This window comes from Chelmon rostratus, chromosome 22 (assembly GCF_017976325.1).
Source record: "Chelmon rostratus isolate fCheRos1 chromosome 22, fCheRos1.pri, whole genome shotgun sequence".
In the NCBI taxonomy this organism is placed as follows: Eukaryota; Metazoa; Chordata; class Actinopteri; order Chaetodontiformes; family Chaetodontidae; genus Chelmon; species Chelmon rostratus.
In genome coordinates this window covers 12,753,684-12,774,035 of record NC_055679.1, presented here as the reverse complement: position 1 = coordinate 12,774,035, position 20,352 = coordinate 12,753,684, and the positions used below count along the sequence as shown (strand labels likewise).

The window sequence follows — 20,352 nt, the reverse complement described above, 5'->3', positions numbered from 1 at the left end:
GAGATGATTGATACCACTCTCTCATCTGTCTCTACAGTAAATATGAAGCTACTACTGTAGCCAGATAAGTTAGCTTAGCACAAAGACTGGAATCGGGTGGGAAACAGCTAGCCTGGCTCTGTACAAAGGTAACAGAATCTTCCTACCAGGACCTCTAGCTCGCTAATAAACATGCTATATATGGTTTGTTTAATTCGTGCTATAAATGGAAGTTTTATATGGGGTTATGTGCTGGACTATTTCTTGACATCTGGCTCTTCGGTTTTTGCACAGATGAAACAAGTGGTCCGACATGTTAATTAGTGAGCTTCAGATGTTCTGGTGGGTGGATTTTCTTACCTTCAGACACAGCCAGGCTAACTGTTTCCCCTCATTTCCACTCTATGCAAAGTTAAGCTAACTGGCCGTTAAACTTTTCCTGTAAGCACAGCCTCATGTCAGTCCTTTTTAGCTGTGGAAGTGTTCAGTTTCTTTCCGTCAGTGCTTTGTATCGCTGTGATTTATATTTATATATTGAATAACAAAAAGAACAACTTGGCCACGATCGCTTGTAACCCGGCCCTCCATACAAACCTCTTGACGTCGTAGCATGACATCATGTCTGCATGTCCCTCCAGTCCATCTCTGAAGGGAATATGGTACTTTTATGATGTTATACGATGCGTTTTATGGTTTCATAATGGAGTTTCCTGCAGCATTTTAAACAGGGCCATATATTTTGAAACCCCTGCTGATAGTTTGACAAACTTGGATTATATTAAACCTCCTGCAGGGAAATGCATCTGACATATTTTATGATTGTACTGAATTCTGTCGGTCTCATAATTCAAAGGCTATAATTATTTGCCTTTGGACAATTGAGAGAATTTGTATTGCAAAGGTGTTTCTGAGTTGAATGAAAATGTGGCTGGAGTTAAAGTACCTTTGATCCACTTTAGCCAACTTCTGCTTTGTCCTAAGTTAAGGGTCAAATGGATGGGGTTTGCACTTAAACGATGACTTCATTGGATCCAATGTGAGAGTCGAGTTCAGGCAAATGGTTTCGTTGTACCAGCCTTGTTCAACAGATCACAGATCAGAATTTCAAAAGATCTTAGATAATTAGCACAGATCCTTGAAAAGAAGACAGATTCGGTTTGGGTTGGCCCCTGTGGTACCCCTCTATAGCTGCCGTTTCTCTCCCGCTAATGCTGGAATGTGACAACTGGTCACGGCAGAAGAAAGGAAGGCCTATTCTGGATTGGTTACAGTGCTGTACGGCCTGTTTGTGCGGCATACTTGGCCATTACAAATGCTGCATGTGAATCTGACCAGTGAAAGCTGTCAGAGCAGAAAGAAGCCAGAGTGTGACGCTGCTGGGTGTTTTGTTTCCTCTAGAGCTCTTACCCATTCCTTACATACAGCATAAAGGCACAAATCCTTTACATTCTCAAAATAACTGCATTTTTTTTATTTGTGACCAGATTACAAACCAATTCTGATGGAGCATTAAAGTGTTTTTTTTTTGTTTAATCAGAGACAGAAGGCTTTAGAGCTGAAACAGAATGCTGCTTTGTTTCTCCAGCTGCTCCCTTGGCAGCGCCGCAGCACTTAGATCCTCCACTGGCTTCGCGATTTGTCATCAGCAATTAAAGTTGTCCTCATTATGATCTCCGCATCAGATCAAAAATGATCCGGTTTTTCAAAGGAACTTTGGAAGTTTGAACAGAAGTTTGTCCTCCGCGGAACAGACCACAATCTGTGGACTCATATCCACATTTGATTAGCCCTTAGCGAAAGTACTCTTTCCTCTTTATTCCTGTGTGCTACTTTACAGCAGAACAAGTGTTGGGGGAACATAACAGTTCAGTTCTTCAAGTTCCAATGGTTTTCATGGTCTGATGCACAGTTTTTTGGGGAACTTTTTTCCTTGGCAAGGGACAGTAGACCCTAGTTGCTGCCAAGGTCTGTCATGCTTTTGATTCCAGTGAATATAGTGGGCCTGCAGTACTCTGGAGAGGGTATTGGTGGGTTTTGTTGATGCAGTGTGTCCACACCTGGTGCTCTGCATGCGTGCATGCAAATCATACAGCTGAACTAAGGTGAAAGTGAGCCAAGAACATTGGCCGAGCCGTGACTCTTCGTGACCCATCAACACTCATCTATTCCCTGTAGACACGAATCAATGCCGGACAATGCATTTGTCCTCACTGTTCAAGTCCCCCATTTTAATTCAAGTGTGGAAGGGGGGCCTCCGTGATGATGGGCTTGGGCGGCTGGAGGTGCACGTTTTTATAGGTCACTGTGCCAGCACCCGCAGCTTTTCTGGAAGTAGGCCAGTGGAATTGATTGTAGATGCAGAAGGTACGGTGAATTAAAGAGGTAAGGGAAAAGGGAAAAGGAGAACCTGGCGCTAAAAAAAATACATGATCACGTGCTGGTGATAGTGAAATAGTCATGCCACTGGAGCTGTAGTAGTAACCATAGTAACCTCAGAAGAGTAGACCTGAATAGAAAAATAGGAAAATGACAGCTCTTAAGTCATTTTTTTCTCCCCCCAAACAAACCCCAATATCAAACAAATGAGAAGTAACAAAATTTGAATTACTTCAAATGCAGCCCACATAGCCACATCCTAAACTCTGGCTGTGTCTCAGGTCACTCCTAATTTACTATCTAGTGCACTAGAATTAACTGACATCCATTTCTGAGTGTCCTAATTCTGAGTGTGAAATGTATGTAGTGCCCTCAAAAATTCCATAATGACATGAAAAAAGGTAGTTTTCTGCTAACAATTGCGCAATGTCACACACGACATTTTACAGATGATAGAAATTACAGTTAAACAACTCTACCGCTGTCAGTTATCAAGTCTCCATTATATAGTGAGTGAGTGAACAAGGGAGTGATTACTTGCCTTTATCCACATATTTTTCCATCTATTGTGTTAAATGCAAACTCCTTCCTCACATTGTTTCTCAGATGATTTGATGTCATTATTTTCCATTGAGCACCAATGGTTAGTTTTCTCCTTTTTCCATTAGCAGAGAACGTTAGCCTAGTTTATTAAAAGGGCAACAGGGCAGTGCCTGTTGCACTGAATTTTCAATACAAATAGATAATTACAGTCCAAATACTTCATTTTCCCCTGTTGCTTATTTTTGTTCAGTATAATTGATACAATGACATTTACAACCAGCAAATTAAGACCCCAGTAAAACAGCATATTTCTACATGCTTCCTGTAGAAGCGACACTGTTGTATCTGCAGCCGCGAGCTGGGATACAGCAACATCTGTCCGGCATTTTAAATCATATCCCCGTCCTGCGCACAGCTGTGATTTATGTATTGTTTGGCTAAGTCAGAGAACAGCCCTCACTCCGTTTTTTTAATCAAGCATCACATTTATCACTGTGGATGCAGGCGACTCGGGGAGGCCACCCTAATTACCCGTCCACAGTCAGACACTGTAATCAACTGTCGAGACCATGCTGGATGCAGAATTTGGACAGACTGATTGGCTGCTCATTTGTTTTCTTGTAACATGCTGGAGGTGGTTTTCTGGCTGGACGGAGGGCGTTAAAGTTGGCCACCGTTTCGCTGATAAGAGCTGGATGTGTGGGAAAGCCAAGGATTTTAGAAACCCTATAAAACTCTCAGAATGCAGCGCTCCTGGACTTGGGCTCATTTAAATGTGTTTTTCACTGTGAATGCTGTTGGGCACAGCACCATACTGTACACATACGGCATATTTATTGGGTGAGACGTTTTTAAAATACCTAGAAATTTCACATTAGGAGCTCGTATCTTAATGTATAAGGGAGAAACAAAACTGCATATAAGAAGGAACATTCCTGGTGGTCTTCGGGGTGTTCATGAAGGTGTGAAATTGTAATTTGCTGTTGAACTGAACTGTATACTCCCTGAACCTCTGTCTCAAGTGTTTTTCAATTTGATTGCATTCGCACATTTTGCTTTTTTTTTTATAGTACAAATAATCTATGTGGCAGGTCTGCTTGAAGGCTTGCTCAGCTTCAACAAGCTCCTGTTCTGCAAGGACAAACAGCTACAAAGACTTCTTGTACACCTGCAGTCGAACAGTAAGTTGTCATGTTCAAAAACTCAATTCATTGCACTGCTTTTTTGAGGCATGAATTTTGACCCCCTTAAATCCCAACCCGGTCTTTCCCTTCACTGTGTCCACTATACTTATACCCTGGGGGAGAGTAAAGCATTAGTTTTATTAGCCATTGATTTCCCATAGCCTTTCCCCCTGGTGAGGCGGAGGATTCATCACAGCCTTTTATTGACACCATCACTCAGGGAACGACGCAGTGGGCTCGGCCTCGGTTTTAGCTGAGGTGGCAGTGGTGGCTTTGTTGTCAGATCACCTCTATTTTGTGCGACCGGCTAATGGGAAGTGATCAATCCATCACTTAGATGGAGATAAAGACTCGGCAATCAATCTGCTGAAAAATAGATGAGGGAGCCGCACTCTCAATGATTGGGTTCATAATTTTTTAACCGCTAACTGCAGCTTATTGAAAAAAAGTCTGCGTAAGACATACTCTAATGACAGCTGACTTGTTTCCACACCTGTAAGGTGTGAAACCAAGATTAATTTCAGTTGATGGGACAAAATAATGATGGATGGCACTCTTGTGAAGCGAGAGCCAGGAGGCAGTTAGCTTAGCTTAGCCTCAAGACAGGAAGCAGGGGGAGTATTTCTTGGCATAAAGCTAACTCCCGGCATATTTTTGAACTTTGGACAGATCTAGGGTAGCCGTTTGCTTCCACCAAATTTCCACCTATTACTTCAAGATGTATCCTTGCAACCGCACAAATTTTGCTTTGCACCCAGATGCTAGGATCAGCCATCAATGTGCGTGCTTGCAGAATGCTCTCCTTTTGTCAAAACATCAAGGCAAACTCTCCCCACACCCGACAAGATGAGCATGCGAATGGCTGTGCTGAGTGTATACCTCAAGTTTGCAAAACTGGAAAAACATGGCAGCCGTTCTGTCAAGGTTCTCAAATTTCAAGCATCCGCAGAAGTCGAATCATGTCTGATGTTTAGATCTGCGATATCCGTTTGAAGGAGCTATGATGCTTGGAAGTTCAGAGGATGAGAGTCAACAGTCATTACAAATTCAAAATGCAGCACTGGGCGTCCTCAAATCTCTCTGCTTTTCTGATTTTTTGGCTTCCAGCTGCCAAACTCTTTTGAGGCGAATATCCTGAAAGCAGCTTGTAGGATGGCTAAGGGTAGCAATGTTTGATAGAAGCAAGGATCACACAAATGGGCACAAACATTATTTATCAATCATTGTATATCTCCAAGTCATGGTCTAGTTCAGAGCACAACCCTGGTGCATACAATTTGTTGACCCTGGCCTATTTGGAGTTAGCTGTTGCTAATCAGGAAAGCGGCTTCACAGGGGACATGAAAGCGAGTCCTTGGCCTGACAAAAGAGAGACGGCCAACTTCCTGACGCTTAGCTCACACTCTGTCGCAGCCTCTTTGAAGCCGAGAGCCCCCGGAAGAAATCTGTTTCTCCTGATTGGCTGCTTGGACACACTGAGGATGTGGAGGAGACTTTATCTTAATCAGGTATGAGTTGACCGTTGGGCCAGCTTGATGATGAAGCTAAAACAGCTGGACTTCAGTGATGAGGAGTAACTGTGCAGAAGTGTGTTCTTTTGATCACGCAAATTAAATCCATGGACACTTCTAATACTTTGTTGGACTTGGGCCAGATATTGTTGTGAGTGGAACATCACAAAGTTTTTAATTATGTGTCAATGTGCATCGTAGCGTAAACCAGGCTACATCCCTGGAACGCAGTCTGTCTTCTAGGGATGTAAACAAATGCAAATATTTGTGTAAGAATCAACACATCCTGTACAGATAGCAGCTCTGCCTTAGCCCCATAGTGGGCTAATGCAAGGGTGAATGCACGCACATGTGTCAGCTACCTTTTTTACAGGCGTCAATGTCTTAATTAACACTTGATCAACAAGCATTCCCTTAGAGTTAATATATGAATCCATGGATCTGTGAGCGACAAACCACATAACTAAATATTTTTTTTATTAGCTTGTTTAAAATAGACTGCTTTTTGTAATTTGCTGTGCTTTCACACTAATTTTTGCGTGTGGAGTTAAAATAAGTCATTTATCTGGCCTTTTCATTCCACAAAACCTCTGCCTGGTTATTCTGCACCCTTGGGAAAGCTGCTGGGAGCAGCAGGATGGGCTATTTTTAATCAATGAAAAGATAGATCCAGTGAATTGAGCAGGAGAGGGGAAAAAAATGTAGGTTAGTCCCTTGAATACAAAGTAAGTTTCATCCTCTGTGTCTCAAGTTTATTTTCAGCAATATGAAAAAATGATGAAAATCTTGCCAGTTTTTTTTTCCTTCTTCTTTTTTTTCCCTTCACGTCATCAGTGCCCAGCTATGCTGAACGTCATCCAGCAGCAGTTTATCAGTGTTCACACATTTCAAATGATGGAAAGAAACAAATAATTGCATCTGAGCTGGACATAAAATCTGCCAAATTAATGTCAAATTTGGTCTTACGCAGCAGGAAAGGGAAGAGGCTCTGCGAGGCGAAGCATAAATCTTTCCCAGCTCGACCACTGGCAGTATGTGTTTTATGAATGCTATCTGGACATTTATACATTTTCCCCCTCCTCCCATATTCGTGCCAGTTCGGCGTGGGACGGAGTGTGGGAAAGTAGCGGTGCCACTTCTGGTCGGGGCATTGTTCTGCCAGTGGTGTCGTTGACGTATAATGTTTAAACACACCCTCAAAGTTCACTTCCTGACCTTTCAGTCTACAGATATAAAAACTAAACAGAAACACAGAGGTGATAAAAAAGGAGATATTGTATTAACATCTTTATGTATTGTTTGTGTCTCTTCAGCATAAGAATTTAGTGAGGAGAAATATGATTTAAATAGGAGAAAGATCTTCATTAAGGTAGGAAGAATATTGAGGAGGACAATGTTCTAGCGTCTTCCTCCCTCTCTCCATCTTGTGGCGGTTGGTATTGTCTGTGCTGTTATTTTGAAGGTCCATTTCCTGTGTTCTGTTTTGTGGGCTGTAACTTTACGTTTTGTTTTCCTGAGGCTCCCTTCCCCCCGATGCGTCGAGGAGTGATTGGGCACACCTGAGTTCACTTCCTGAAATTAGGACGCCTATTTAACCTCTGCGGAGACGCTCCTCGACGCCAGAGTATACTTCCACGTACCGTGGTATCAGTTGGTCTCAGTCTCCTGTGGTATAGTACGTTTTGATAGCTTGCTGAACTTTTTTTGATTTATTGTTTGTCTCTTCTCTTTTTGTTCCAGTGCCTCCCTTGCCCACACAGCCCAGCACTCTCTGGACCTCTCTGAGTTCGTGTTTTGTTTGGACCTCACGCTGCCAGCGATTGTTTCAGTTATTGCCTGTTGTTGCAAAATAAACTTTTGTTAACCTTCTCCGTTTCCGCTCCTGGGTCTCTCTCTGCACCCGCCGTCACAGAATACTCTGGCCAAACATGGACCCAGCGGATTCGGACCCCTTTCGAGCGGCGCTCGCCCATCAAGGACTACGTCTCGGCCAGCACGAGGACATGCTGCGGGGAGTAATGGAGGCAGTACAAGGTCTCAGCGTCCAAGTCCGTGACCTCACCGCTTACCTCAGCCGCATGGACACCCGTGGCTCTCCTTCCTCCCCAAGTCCCACACCAGCGCCACCCCCACCGGCAACCGCTGCAGCCCAATCTACCTCTCTGTCTGTCTCTCAGCGTGAGCCGTATGTGCCGGCCCCCGAACCCTTTTCAGGTGAAGTTGGTAATGCTGGGGGGTTTATCTTGCGCTGTTCACTAGTATTTGATCAACAACCCCTTAGTTATCCTTCTGATAGAGCTAAGATAGCTTATACAGTTAATTTGTTACGGGGCAGGGCAGCGCAGTGGGCTACAGCGTTATGGGAACAGCACTCCCCCATTCTCTCGTCTTTCGACAGTTTCTCGAGGGAACTTAGTCGTATTTTTGATCATTCACGACAGGGGCAGGAAACTGCTAAACGCCTATTCTCCTTGGCGCAGGGAGCGAGATCAGTGGCAGATTACTCTATTGACTTCCGTATCGCAGCTTCAGAGAGCGGGTGGGGGGAGTTAGAGCTACGAGGTGTTTTCTTACGGAGTCTTTCTAGTGAGTTAAAGGACGAATTAGCTTCCAGAGATGAACCCGATTCCTTAGAGTCATTAATCTCCCTCGCCATACGCATAGATAACCGCTTGAGAGAAAGACAGAGAGAGAAAGCCCAGACTCTCCTCTCTCATGTTCACGAGCCAGCTTCCCTCGCTCCCCCTTCAGCCAGTGGCGGATCCTCCGGCCACTCCGCTGCTCCCTCCACGTCCTCCTCTCACCCTTCGGAGCCCATGCAGTTGGGTCGGACCCGTCTCCACCCCAGCGAGCGGCAGCGACGTTTCAGCCAGCGGCTCTGTATCTACTGTGGCCAGGGAGGTCATTTTCTCGCTAACTGCCCTCAGACGCCAAAAGGGCAGGCTCACCCGTGACGGAGAGCGCACTGGTGAGTCAGACATCCCCTAATCCCAGCTCTCCCTCCCGTATTACCGTGCCCTCCTGTCTGCTTTGGGGTCGTGAGTCGCTTCCCATGAGGGTTCTGATTGACTCAGGGGCAGACGAGAGCTTCATCCACACCGAACTAGCCACCCAGCTTAAGCTCCCCCTTGAATCCCTCCCGGTGCCCAGAAATGTAACCGCCTTAGACGGCCGACGTATAGCTCAGGTCACTCAACGTACGGTCCCGGTCACGCTCATAATCTCTGGGAATCATAGAGAAGACATCCAATTCTTCGTCATTCCTTCCCCTCAGATTCCCCTGGTGTTGGGCCTCCCCTGGTTGCTTAAACATAACCCCCAGATAGACTGGACTACAGCTAGTATCTCCACCTGGAGCCCATTCTGTCATGCCCACTGTCTTCGTTCGGCCAACCCCTTTTCTTCCCGTGTTTCTCCACCACCTCCCACGCCCCCTGTCCTTACCTCCGTGCCTCCCGAGTACCATGACCTAGCCCCTGTGTTCAGTAAAGAGTTAGCCCTGTCCCTGCCTCCTCATCGCCCCTACGATTGCTCCATAGACCTCCTCCCTGGTGCTCCTCTCCCTTCTAGTCGGCTGTATAACCTGTCACGCCCCGAGAGGGAAGCCATGGAGACATACATCCAGGATTCTCTAGCCTCTGGACTCATCCGCCCCTCATCCTCTCCGTTAGGGGCTGGCTTTTTTTTTGTTAAGAAGAAGGACGCCTCCCTTCGCCCCTGTATCGACTTCCGTGGACTTAACGACATCACCGTTAAGAACAGGTACGCTCTCCCCCTCATCGACCCCTCCTTCGAACCACTCTGCTCCGCCACCATCTTCTCCAAGCTTGATCTGCGTAACGCTTATCACCTCGTCCGGATAAAGGAGGGTGATGAGTGGAAGACAGCTTTCAACACACCGTTAGGTCATTTCGAATATTTAGTCATGCCTTTTGGTCTCACCAACGCCCCCGCTGTCTTCCAGGCTCTCATTAACGATGTCCTCAGAGACATGTTAAACCGGTTTGTTTTCGTTTATTTAGATGACATATTGATTTTCTCTCGAGATCTAGAGGAACATAGACAGCATGTAAGACTAGTGCTTCAGAGACTTCTTGAGAATAAATTGTTTGTTAAAGCGGAGAAGTGCGAGTTTCACTCTGACTCAGTGGGTTTCCTCGGCTATATCATCGCCAAGGGTCAGTTAAGACCCGATCCTGCCAAGATCCAAGCTGTCACGGATTGGCCCGTTCCCACCACCCGGAAGGAGTTGCAGAGGTTTCTCGGCTTCGCTAACTTCTACCGCAGATTTATCCGTGACTACAGTAAGGTAGCTCTTCCCCTCACTAGACTTACTTCTGTGAAAATCCCCTTCCAGTGGTCTCCCGATTCCCAACAGGCTTTCGCCCAGCTTAAAGCACTGTTTACCTCTGCCCCGGTGCTCAAACACCCCGATCCCACTCGTCAGTTCGTGGTCGAGGTGGACGCTTCCGACTCCGGTGCTGGTGCCATCCTCTCCCAGAGAGACCCTCAGACTCACAAACTGCATCCCTGTGCTTTCTTTTCCCGCCGCTTATCCCAGGCCGAGCGGAATTACGACGTCGGGAATAGAGAGTTGCTGGCTGTGGTTTGGGCGCTTCAAGAATGGAGGCACTGGCTGGAGGGCGCTACGGTTCCCTTTTTGATCTGGACTGATCATAAAAACCTCGCCTACTTACGCACCGCGAAGAGGCTTAATCCCCGCCAAGCCAGATGGGCTCTGTTTTTGAGCCGGTTCAATTTCACCCTCTCCTATCGCCCCGGCTCCCGTAACACTAAGCCCGACGCCCTGTCCCGTCTCTATGCCCCTCCCCTGGACTCGGAACATCAGGATGTCATCCTCCCGCCGGCTTGCATCGTGGGTATGGCTACATGGGAGATCGAATCCCTCGTGCTCCAGGCGCAGAAGCAACAACCGGACCCTGGTTCCGGTCCCCCCGATCGCAAGTTTGTCCCGGATTCGGTCCGGTCGCAAGTTCTCCAGTGGGCTCACTCCTCTAGACTTACCTGTCACCCTGGTTTCCACCGCACCCTCCAGTTCCTCCGTCAGAGCTTCTGGTGGCCGAGGATGTACCGCGACACCCGTGCATTTATTGCCGCTTGCTCTGTCTGTGCCAGGGGAAAAGCTTCTCATCATCCCCCTGCGGGGTTACTGCACCCCTTGCCCGTCCCAAGCCGCCCATGGTCTCACATCGCCGTGGACTTTGTTACTGGTCTTCCTCCATCTGAAGGTAACACTGTCATCTTAACTATTATTGATCGCTTTTCCAAGTCTGTGCATTATGTTCCTCTGCCTAAACTGCCTTCTGCCCTCGAGACTGCTAGTCTACTCGTGACTCATGTGTTCAAGCTTCACGGAATTCCCCTCGACGTGGTCTCGGACCGGGGTCCACAGTTCGCTTCCCAGGTGTGGCAGGAGTTCTGTAAGGCGGTGGGGGCCACGGCAAGTCTGTCCTCTGGTTACCATCCCCAGAGTAACGGCCAGACAGAGCGAGCTAACCAACATCTGGAGTCCGCTCTTCGCTGCGTGGCTGCTCATCATCCCGTCTCTTGGAGTACACACCTGCCTTGGATAGAATATGCCCACAACTCCCTCTCCTGTTCGGCCACAGGTATGTCACCGTTTCAGTGCTGTTTGGGTTATCAACCTCCCTTGTTTCCCGAGCAGGAGACTGCGGTATCCGTCCCTTCTGTGAAGGAGCACCTCCGGAGGATTAAGGAGGTATGGCAGTCTGCCAGAGCTGCTCTCACCCGCTCCACGGAGAGGAACCGACGGCTGGCCGACGCTCGCCGCGTCTCCGCCCCCGAGTACCGACCGGGTCAGCAGGTGTGGTTGTCGTCACGGGATCTTCCGTTGGATGTCGAGTCACGTAAGCTCTCTCCCCGTTTTGTCGGTCCTTTCGAGGTGTTGAAGATCATTAATCCGTCTGCCGTCAGGCTCAAGCTACCAGACTCTATGAAGGTCCACCCCACCTTCCATGTTTCCCTGTTGAAGCCGGTGCATTCCAGCGAGCTCAGCCCGCCGGCCGCCGCCCCACCTCCCCCCCGCCTCATTGATGGTCATCCCGCCTACACGGTGTCACGGATCTTGGATGTCCGTCCACGCGGCCGTGGTTTCCAGTTCTTGGTGGATTGGGAGGGTTACGGTCCAGAGGAGCGTTCCTGGGTCTCCAGGGGACTCATTCTGGATGACTCTCTCCTTCGGGACTTTTATGCCGCTCACCCGGACAAGCCGGGTAGAACGCCTGGAGGCGTTCGTTGAGGGGGGGGTACTGTGGCGGTTGGTATTGTCTGTGCTGTTATTTTGAAGGTCCATTTCCTGTGTTCTGTTTTGTGGGCTGTAACTTTACGTTTTGTTTTCCTGAGGCTCCCTTCCCCCCGATGCGTCGAGGAGTGATTGGGCACACCTGAGTTCACTTCCTGAAATTAGGACGCCTATTTAACCTCTGCGGAGACGCTCCTCGACGCCAGAGTATACTTCCACGTACCGTGGTATCAGTTGGTCTCAGTCTCCTGTGGTATAGTACGTTTTGATAGCTTGCTGAACTTTTTTTGATTTATTGTTTGTCTCTTCTCTTTTTGTTCCAGTGCCTCCCTTGCCCACACAGCCCAGCACTCTCTGGACCTCTCTGAGTTCGTGTTTTGTTTGGACCTCACGCTGCCAGCGATTGTTTCAGTTATTGCCTGTTGTTGCAAAATAAACTTTTGTTAACCTTCTCCGTTTCCGCTCCTGGGTCTCTCTCTGCACCCGCCGTCACACATCTTACACTTTCATCTTCATCACCATCTCCTTATTCGCCTGCCATCGCACTGCGGCCACACACTGACAGCATTATAGCGGCTGATAATCAGCCAGTGAATGAATCACTCAGGCCCAGCCAGCAAGCGTAATGGCTTTCCGCATGATCATTCAACCTTGCACTGTGATGGATGGGTAGGTACCTCCAGGATTAGACAAAAAAAAAAAGACCAGATCACCATCTCCACGTGCTCAGTTGCCTCATGTGGTGCAGTACAATACGCTCCCGCCTGGAGTGACCATTGAGGTGAAATTTATGGGATTTTTTTTTATCCTCAACCAGCTGTGGCGTTCAGCGGGAACAAAGCCACAAAAGGTGTTTCCCTGCCAACTGTAACACCACGTGGAACGAGGACACCGTTTCTTATGGATTGCATATGGCGTCCTGCAGCATGAGTGGGGCGCTTTGAGCACACACACACACACAACATGCACCCTTTAATCACATCAGTCGTTGACCCCCGACCTCCGTGCATGTCTCAGAAACTCCGTGCACTCTGTGATCACTTTCTAATCCTGTTAGTGTTGGATTAGCACAGAGGTGATCTGGACCCTGACACCCACCAACACATGCACTCTCCCGGTAATACACTGCTCCTTATCGCACAGTCAGTGCATGTGAGGCAGAATGGAAATGAAGATTAAATCAATAACTGGTGGTGGAACGGGTGAGAGCCCCCGTTCTCCAATGCAAATTGTTTTGAGAACTCAGGAAAACTTGATGTTTAAATCAATTAATTTGATTTATTGTTAGTAAATTATCAAGCATTTGTTCTTAACCTAATCAGGGTCATTTAAAGCATAATTCTGGCAGATTAAAAGGGATGAATGAAGGAGGGTAATGCGCTAAATGGGAGATGGAAAACACCTTTGCCGAATAAGTTCTGATGTAGCCAACTTAACTCACATGACTGATCAGCTGTTTCGGCTACAAAATGCAAAGAAGAAGAGGAAGAAGAAGAAGAAAAAGCTGCTTCCTGCTGTCATCGTCTTCCGGGATATTTCCATTGCACGGGAAACATGGCCGGTTGTACCAACAACAGCATGAAACATGGCCAATACTAGCTGACATGACAGAACAAAATGAATGAAATTCCTGCAGACCTCTCCCAGGTGGCTAAGGTGACCAGTTTTCAACGTTCCTCTTCTTCTACTCTGTTTATTAAAGCCATGCGTAACGTAGCTCATACCACCGACCTCTGATGAACTTATGTTCGTGCAGACGCGCCTAATTTGCATTTTCTTTGTCTTGTCTTTTTTGCATTGTTACAATTTTGCTTCACAACAGATGGAAGCACGGTTAATGAAACAGATCGCAGAAAACCGGCAAACTGCCACATTGGTGAAGCTGAAACAAAAAAATGTTTGGTGTAAATGTGGCGCTGTTTTGGACTTTCTCAGCCAAAAATGGACAATAGTGAGAGAAAAATGCCGGAATCCTTGACCGGCAGTCCAAAACAATAGTCTTATATTGTACTGTGAAACATGGCGCCAAAACACTGTCACACTGAAGGCTTTGCCAACCAATTCTTCTTTCTACTCTGTAGCCGCAATTTTTAACTAAATAGTTGAAAGGAAAAAGGTAAAGTATCAATGAGTGGCCAGTGCTTGTTTTCTGCTGCCTTTTCTATGCACACTGTAGTGCTACGATTTAGGTAGTTGCAAAATCTGACATGCCTGAAAGCTAACATCTGACTCAGACTGGTCATCAGATCAATAACATGCAGAGTGACGTGCAATGAACACATTGCTGTTAATATATACAGCCATTCTCTTCACTATACAAGAACTTAAATGGGCAAATACGTGCTGATCCAGGCATTTTCCGCTTGTTTGTGAAGGCGTCAGCTCTGCAATCACGCTGCTCTTTAGTGGCTCCACCTTAACACGTTTTCCTCTGTGCTTCTGCGATGCGGATTTGTTTTGTCGCTTCAGTACGGAGGCCTTTTCTTCTCGTGGAGTCTTAGTCATCTGCGTTCCTGTTACTCCTGCACAAAGCCAGCAGCATCGGCGGCGTGTTTACTTCAGATTAGCATTGTGTGAATAGGCCTTTCTGCCACGGCTCTCTGTCTGTGTGCTTCATTAACACTCAGATTGCTCAGTTAGGAGATGGAAATTTAATAGATCTTGGGCTTGCTACCAAGGTGGCAAAGTAAACCAGTTCAGTTATTAAGGAGAGGAGAGAGATTGAAAGGATATGGGAGCTAAAACGTAAGAAAGTAAAGATGACAAGTTAGGGGACAAAGATGCAGGATGTGCACAAAATTCTATCAACAGAAGAGAAAAGAAGGAAAATGAACACAAGAGGTGATGATATCCATGAAGTAACGAACAGGCCAGCATGCATTAACAGCCCTGTTTTCATGATGATTGGCTAATCCATCCCATTACCGTCAGGGAGCAGGAGGATACACTCTGCTACAAAAGGCCGTAATTCAGCCAGTCCTGATTATGTTAAGTGATGGACGTTTCGTACTGCAGATGTTTATTCGAGCGGAGAGGGGCGGCCAGTGCTCGCGCTGCAGACAGACAGGCTGGACGAGGGCCCAAATATTTAAAAGAGACTCAAGTGTGGTGCTTCGCAGTGCAGTTAATGATTTCTGTTCTGTTAAAGGAGCACATGAAAACATTTAAACTGAAGACACAGTAAGTTTACTCACAGACCACAGAGAGCGGGAGACGGAGTGCGTGTGTGCACAAACCTGTCATCTGAAATCCGGAAACTGAACTTTATGAGGGTGCAATTAAGGAATCAGCTCTTCACAGGATGCAGTTTCTGACTCTGGGGATTCATGCTGAAAAAAGAAAAGAAAAAAAATCCCTCCACAGCAAACAGACTGTTGTATAATAGTTGTTTAAAATCGGTCATCCTATGTTAACACGCGTAAATAGGTCTGCTTGTGTGTCGACTAGTGCAGATGCATGCAATATGAGTGTGTGTGTACTCTCGTTTCGTATATCAAATTTAAAACATACTAGTAGCCATATGAAGCCACGCATTTACAACTTCCCATTTTGTTTGTGCAAGGACACACGTGCGATACACATTCCTGTCGCCACTTTTGCGCAATTCCTCTGATGGGCAGTTGGTGGCAGCAGCGTGCTAAGACTCGTAGCAGGCAGTAGAGAAGAAGACTGCGAGCTAGCAAATATTAGTGTTGAAACGTGCACGGTTTTAAATAACAGCGGGCTTTGCTTTGTTTTATGAAAGAAAAAGCATTCAGTATGGATAAATGCAGCGTGTTTAACACTAAATGTAAACATGGCTTTGTTTATGCATGACAAAACCCCACAGGGCACCTCTAATATTTAAATTTTCAGTAAGGAAACTTAAGATTTTAGCACAGGATAACCTAATTAACAGATTGTGTCAGTGACAGGTTTGAAACCTGTGCTAAATCTGTGCATTTTATTCCCTTGCACCGAACATATTTTTAATTAAAAAAGCGTCCTGACAGATTGGGGTGCGCCGGCTCTTTTTAGACTTGCTGCACAATAAATACTACAAACTGCTGAAATGTCTGTCAGTAGATTGTGCTCCACTTTCGCTGTTTTTCTGGGAGATGCAATCATTTCAGTTCCTCCCACACAAAATCACGGAGCCGTCCTTAAAAAAAAAAAAACCTTCTATAGTTCCTCTTCCTCTCTTTGTCCACATCTCCTCCTTTGTGGCTGATGTAGTGTAATAACGAGTCACGGCTTTCACTTGGATTCACCTAATCAGCCTACAGAGAGCGTCGGCCGCTCCTTTATGTTTTTGCACATTCAATGCATTTTGGCCCACTGTCTCTAAAAGAGGCCCATAGTGTGCATCTGCAGGCAGCCACGGCGCATGAAGAAGCAAATCACTGGTGGTGAGATCACTGTTGGGGAGGTGGTGGAGTGCTGCATTTGCATATTGAAAAGACACATACCCAAACACTGAAAGACAGCCAATTTTCTCTTCACTTAAAGCACTGGACAGGTGAAAGAAGACCTCAACCTACTGCAAAAAAAAAAAAAAAAATCCTCACCCCTACCCGCTAATGTCTCTTTTCAGTCCAGATGGAAATCCCTCCGATTTTACCTCCACCCACTAAAAGGAAAAAAAGAAGAAAACTGAAAAGACCAAACCCGTCCTGTACTTTGAGGATTGTGAATAGAGTGCCCCACAGCCCGCCTGCCTGCCCCACATACGGTGGCTGAATACAAAAGACCCCCCTCTGTAAGAGCAATCACTACGGGAGACCACTCTATCTGCACGGCTGCAGCGACAGGTCTCAATGAAGCCATCAGCACGGGCGCCGCTGTCGCACGCTCTCGCACATGTGCGCGCGCTCACAAACACAAAGACGCACACCTTTGCGTGTCGCCATTTATTCCTTCAGCCCTTAAAGGCGCACACACACACACACACCAGTGCTTTCAACCCATTCCCGAACCCTCACGGCTAATGCATTCTTTTCATCCTCCAGTGGCGGGCAGGAACAGGGAGGGAGATGAGTGGTTGGCGCTGATTTGAATATTTAAATTATTTATCACCAGAGGGTATTGAGATCCAAGCCATGCCAAGGGACGCGAGGGAGCCGGGCGAGGGTGAATTCAGCCATGTTTGGATTAGATAGTGTGCTGTTATTGCCTGAGGGGACAGGAAAGTGGAAAAACAGGGACACAACTGCTGATTTTGGACATGTTGCTTATTCTAATCACAGGCTGCAGATTAAATGTGAGGTTGCTGTCTGTACTCTCAAGACGTTCATGCAATTTACAGCATCAATAAAACTTTCAATGTTGATAATCATTACCTCTCAGTATACGTTTATTGTTCTTGTCCTCCCGCCACCAGCTCATACTCTGCTCTGTGCTGGGAGTGTAAAACATTTTCTAAATAAAAGCTCACTGTGGAAGTACAGTAAAAATAGGAAGCGCACTGAGTGATGTAATGCGCTGGGTTCTTAGAAATATCGGACGAGGGAGAGTTCCACTTTGGCTTGTTGCAGCTCAGAGCCTGAGAAACAGACGCATGCCTTTCCCTGACGGAGAACAATCCTGGGAAATGGAGGAATTTACTATACAGCTCACGCGATGACAGGGCTGTAGGCTTGGAGGAAAAAACATTGAAGTTAGGATTAACACGTTGAGCAATTTATGGCTTTGACTGGATTTGTAGGCAATTGTGCCTTTTAATTTTTTCTCTTTTTTTCCCCTCATCGTCAGTCGTTCCCTTTCACCTCGCCTGCTCTCATGCTGGCTACAGGCTGGCAGCTCGGTTTCCCTCGTCTCCTCGCCCTCCCTCTCCTCTATGCACTCTAAGTTACAATCTCCAGACAAAGGAAGTCCTCGGCTGGCCCCCGTGTCGCTGTCCTTTTCCCTCTCTGGTGCGCCATGCACAGGCACAGAAACCAGCACGAAGCGTAACCGAGTCCAGAGAGAGAAGAGCGCCATCGGGCCAGTGCGATCAAATCCTGGAAACACCAAGTTTGATATGTGATGTTCATTCTCACACGGCTCGTCTTTTCATGTCGCAAAAAGCAGAAACACTGTGTGGCCTGGTTAAAAAAAGCAGAGAGAGCGAGGTTTTATCTCTCTGCTTTGCTCGTTATCTTTTGATATTCTGCATGTTATTAACCCATCACTTCTGCAGCGAGTAGGTCATGAGCGCGCTTCTCTTGCATTATGAGTTTCTTTTATACTTAATCATTTTGACAATCACTGTAAAAGGTGATTGAAACAAAATTTTCTTTGTTTGCTCCAGCGCTTCAGTCAGCATGTAGGTTCTCGTTAGGCAGATATTGTCCACTAAAAGGCCCTTTTTCAAAAGCCAGTAGCTGTTTTGGGCCTTGACCACACAGATACACATATTTTCTATTTTCTCCTGTAGACACAGCCTTTGTTTTCTAAAATATATAGCAAAATGATTCCAGACGCTCAAACAAGCATTTCGGGTCAGTAGGTGAGGATAAAATCTACATCAGCAATAAGTCAAATAACAGAGAAATACATTTGGAGCACATGCAGTAACTTTAAAAACACGAACAATAGCAGCTAAATCTTTAGCTATCTGTAGCTATTTAACACCTTTTTGGTGCACAGCGCAGCGGCGCTAACCAAACGTTAACAGCTTGTTATTTCAGACGCCTGCTCGTTACACAAAGCAGCAGTGGGCATGTGTGAACTGAGGTGATGACATTGCTCTGTTTTACACGTACACGCAGATACACAGAAAGCAATTTTTAAAAAAGCTGCACCTTTTAAAGCATTCGTACGAATGAGAGAGGCAGGGTACAGTGTTCGTTTTGCCAAATATTCGTATACGTGTGAACATGAAATAAATGAATAGTAGCATTCAAAACGAACCCAAGGTATTGACATAGCGCTTATGTTCTAAAGCAGATATAAATGACCAGTTTTCAGTCTCTTTTTTATTTATTTATCACATCTAACTCACACATCTGTCACATAAACACAAATAACATTTCAGCTTTATGTGAAAAACTGCTCTGACAAAACCCTTTTTTTCCCATTTTCGACCTCCGACGTCACTTCTTTGTTTTGTCAGTGTTTGGAAGCCTTATTGTTTCCTTCTGGCAGGCTGAATGGCGTCAGGAAAATAGAATGCACAATGTCATCTCTAATTTTTTTTTTAACAGACGTTTATTGTTTATGCAATGAAAATGGTTTCTTAATTACTTTGCAGACAGACAGGGAGACAACACAGAGACCGAGACAGGGAGAAAAGACAGAGAGAGGCAGAGTGGTTTCTAAATGACTTTGCCAGGTAAGCAGCCTGGCAGAGACACATATTATGCACATCCAATACTTTCACTCCCCTTAGCCCACAGTTTCAAGTCATAAAATATATATAAGTTAGATCAGATGGTGATGAGTTGCCTGATTCGTACTAGAAAACGATATGAGATCATTTGTCTCACTCTCACTCAACAGTCCAATGGCAGAACATTGAAAATTACTCGATCTTAATTTTGCATTGCTCCGACAAATGAAAAATACAATTTTAGAGAGGTTTTTTTTTTGAGGAATTGGAAAGCCCTGAAGCCACAGGGCTGTTTTCCATTCAGCAGCTCAGTGGCGTATCATTTTTCAGGCATTTAGGTCTCTCAAGCTAGAAAATAGGCTAATGACAATGCAACATTCAGACTGATTATGACTGACTGATTATGTCATTGAAACAGTCCCTATTCACTGTGTTCCAATGAGCTTATAATCAGTGAAAATACATGCTTTAATTGCAGCATTGAAAGTGAGCTCCAGGTAAAACCCCAGATGTTAACAGTGTGTGGGAAACACAGTTCACCCCTGCGACCTTCCTTTTTATTTATTTATTTGTTGTTTATTAGTTTTCCCCACCTGCTTCCGACAGGCTGCCTGGAGTCAGGAAACAAGATTTCACTGAGATATTCTTGTTATTGACAGCCAGCGTGCTCCATTTTTGATCAAATTTGAGATTTTCACATTTGTTGTTATCTGTATGTCTTGTGGGAGATTCTCCCGTTTGGCTGTCAGTTATCGTGGCGTCCATTCATCTCTCTTAATCCCCGCGGTGAACCTCGTTTGTTGCAGTCTGAGAGCGTACACGAATGCAGCTCGTGTCCCCGGTAATGATCCCCTAATTATGAGAATCCACAGCAGCCTCAGGGGTGTGAAACCACCTGCCCGTATGTGTGTGTGTGTGTGTGTGTGTGTGTGTGTGTGTGCAGGTACCTGTGACATATGTCCATGCTGTGAGTGTGTGAGAGAGGGAGCAACAATGCACACATGTCTGTGTATTTAATCACACCTTAAATTTCACTTACGACTGGATCAGCAGCAATGTGGAAAACATATTATTCCACATGACGCCGTGCTGAGTGTGCAGCATGTGTGTCAAGATGCAGGGATCCTACAAAAGCCTTTTAGAAATAAATGGTTTATTCATACTCGCACGTTAAAATACATTTTTTAA

General features: G+C 46.0%; 1 protein-coding gene across 1 annotated transcript in view; it reads left to right on the top strand.

The window, feature by feature from the left end:
• Positions 1–20,352, top strand: part of tmtc2a (transmembrane O-mannosyltransferase targeting cadherins 2a) — a 62,921-nt gene that overhangs the window by 10,943 nt on the left and 31,626 nt on the right. The gene's annotated exons all lie outside the window — the stretch shown is intronic.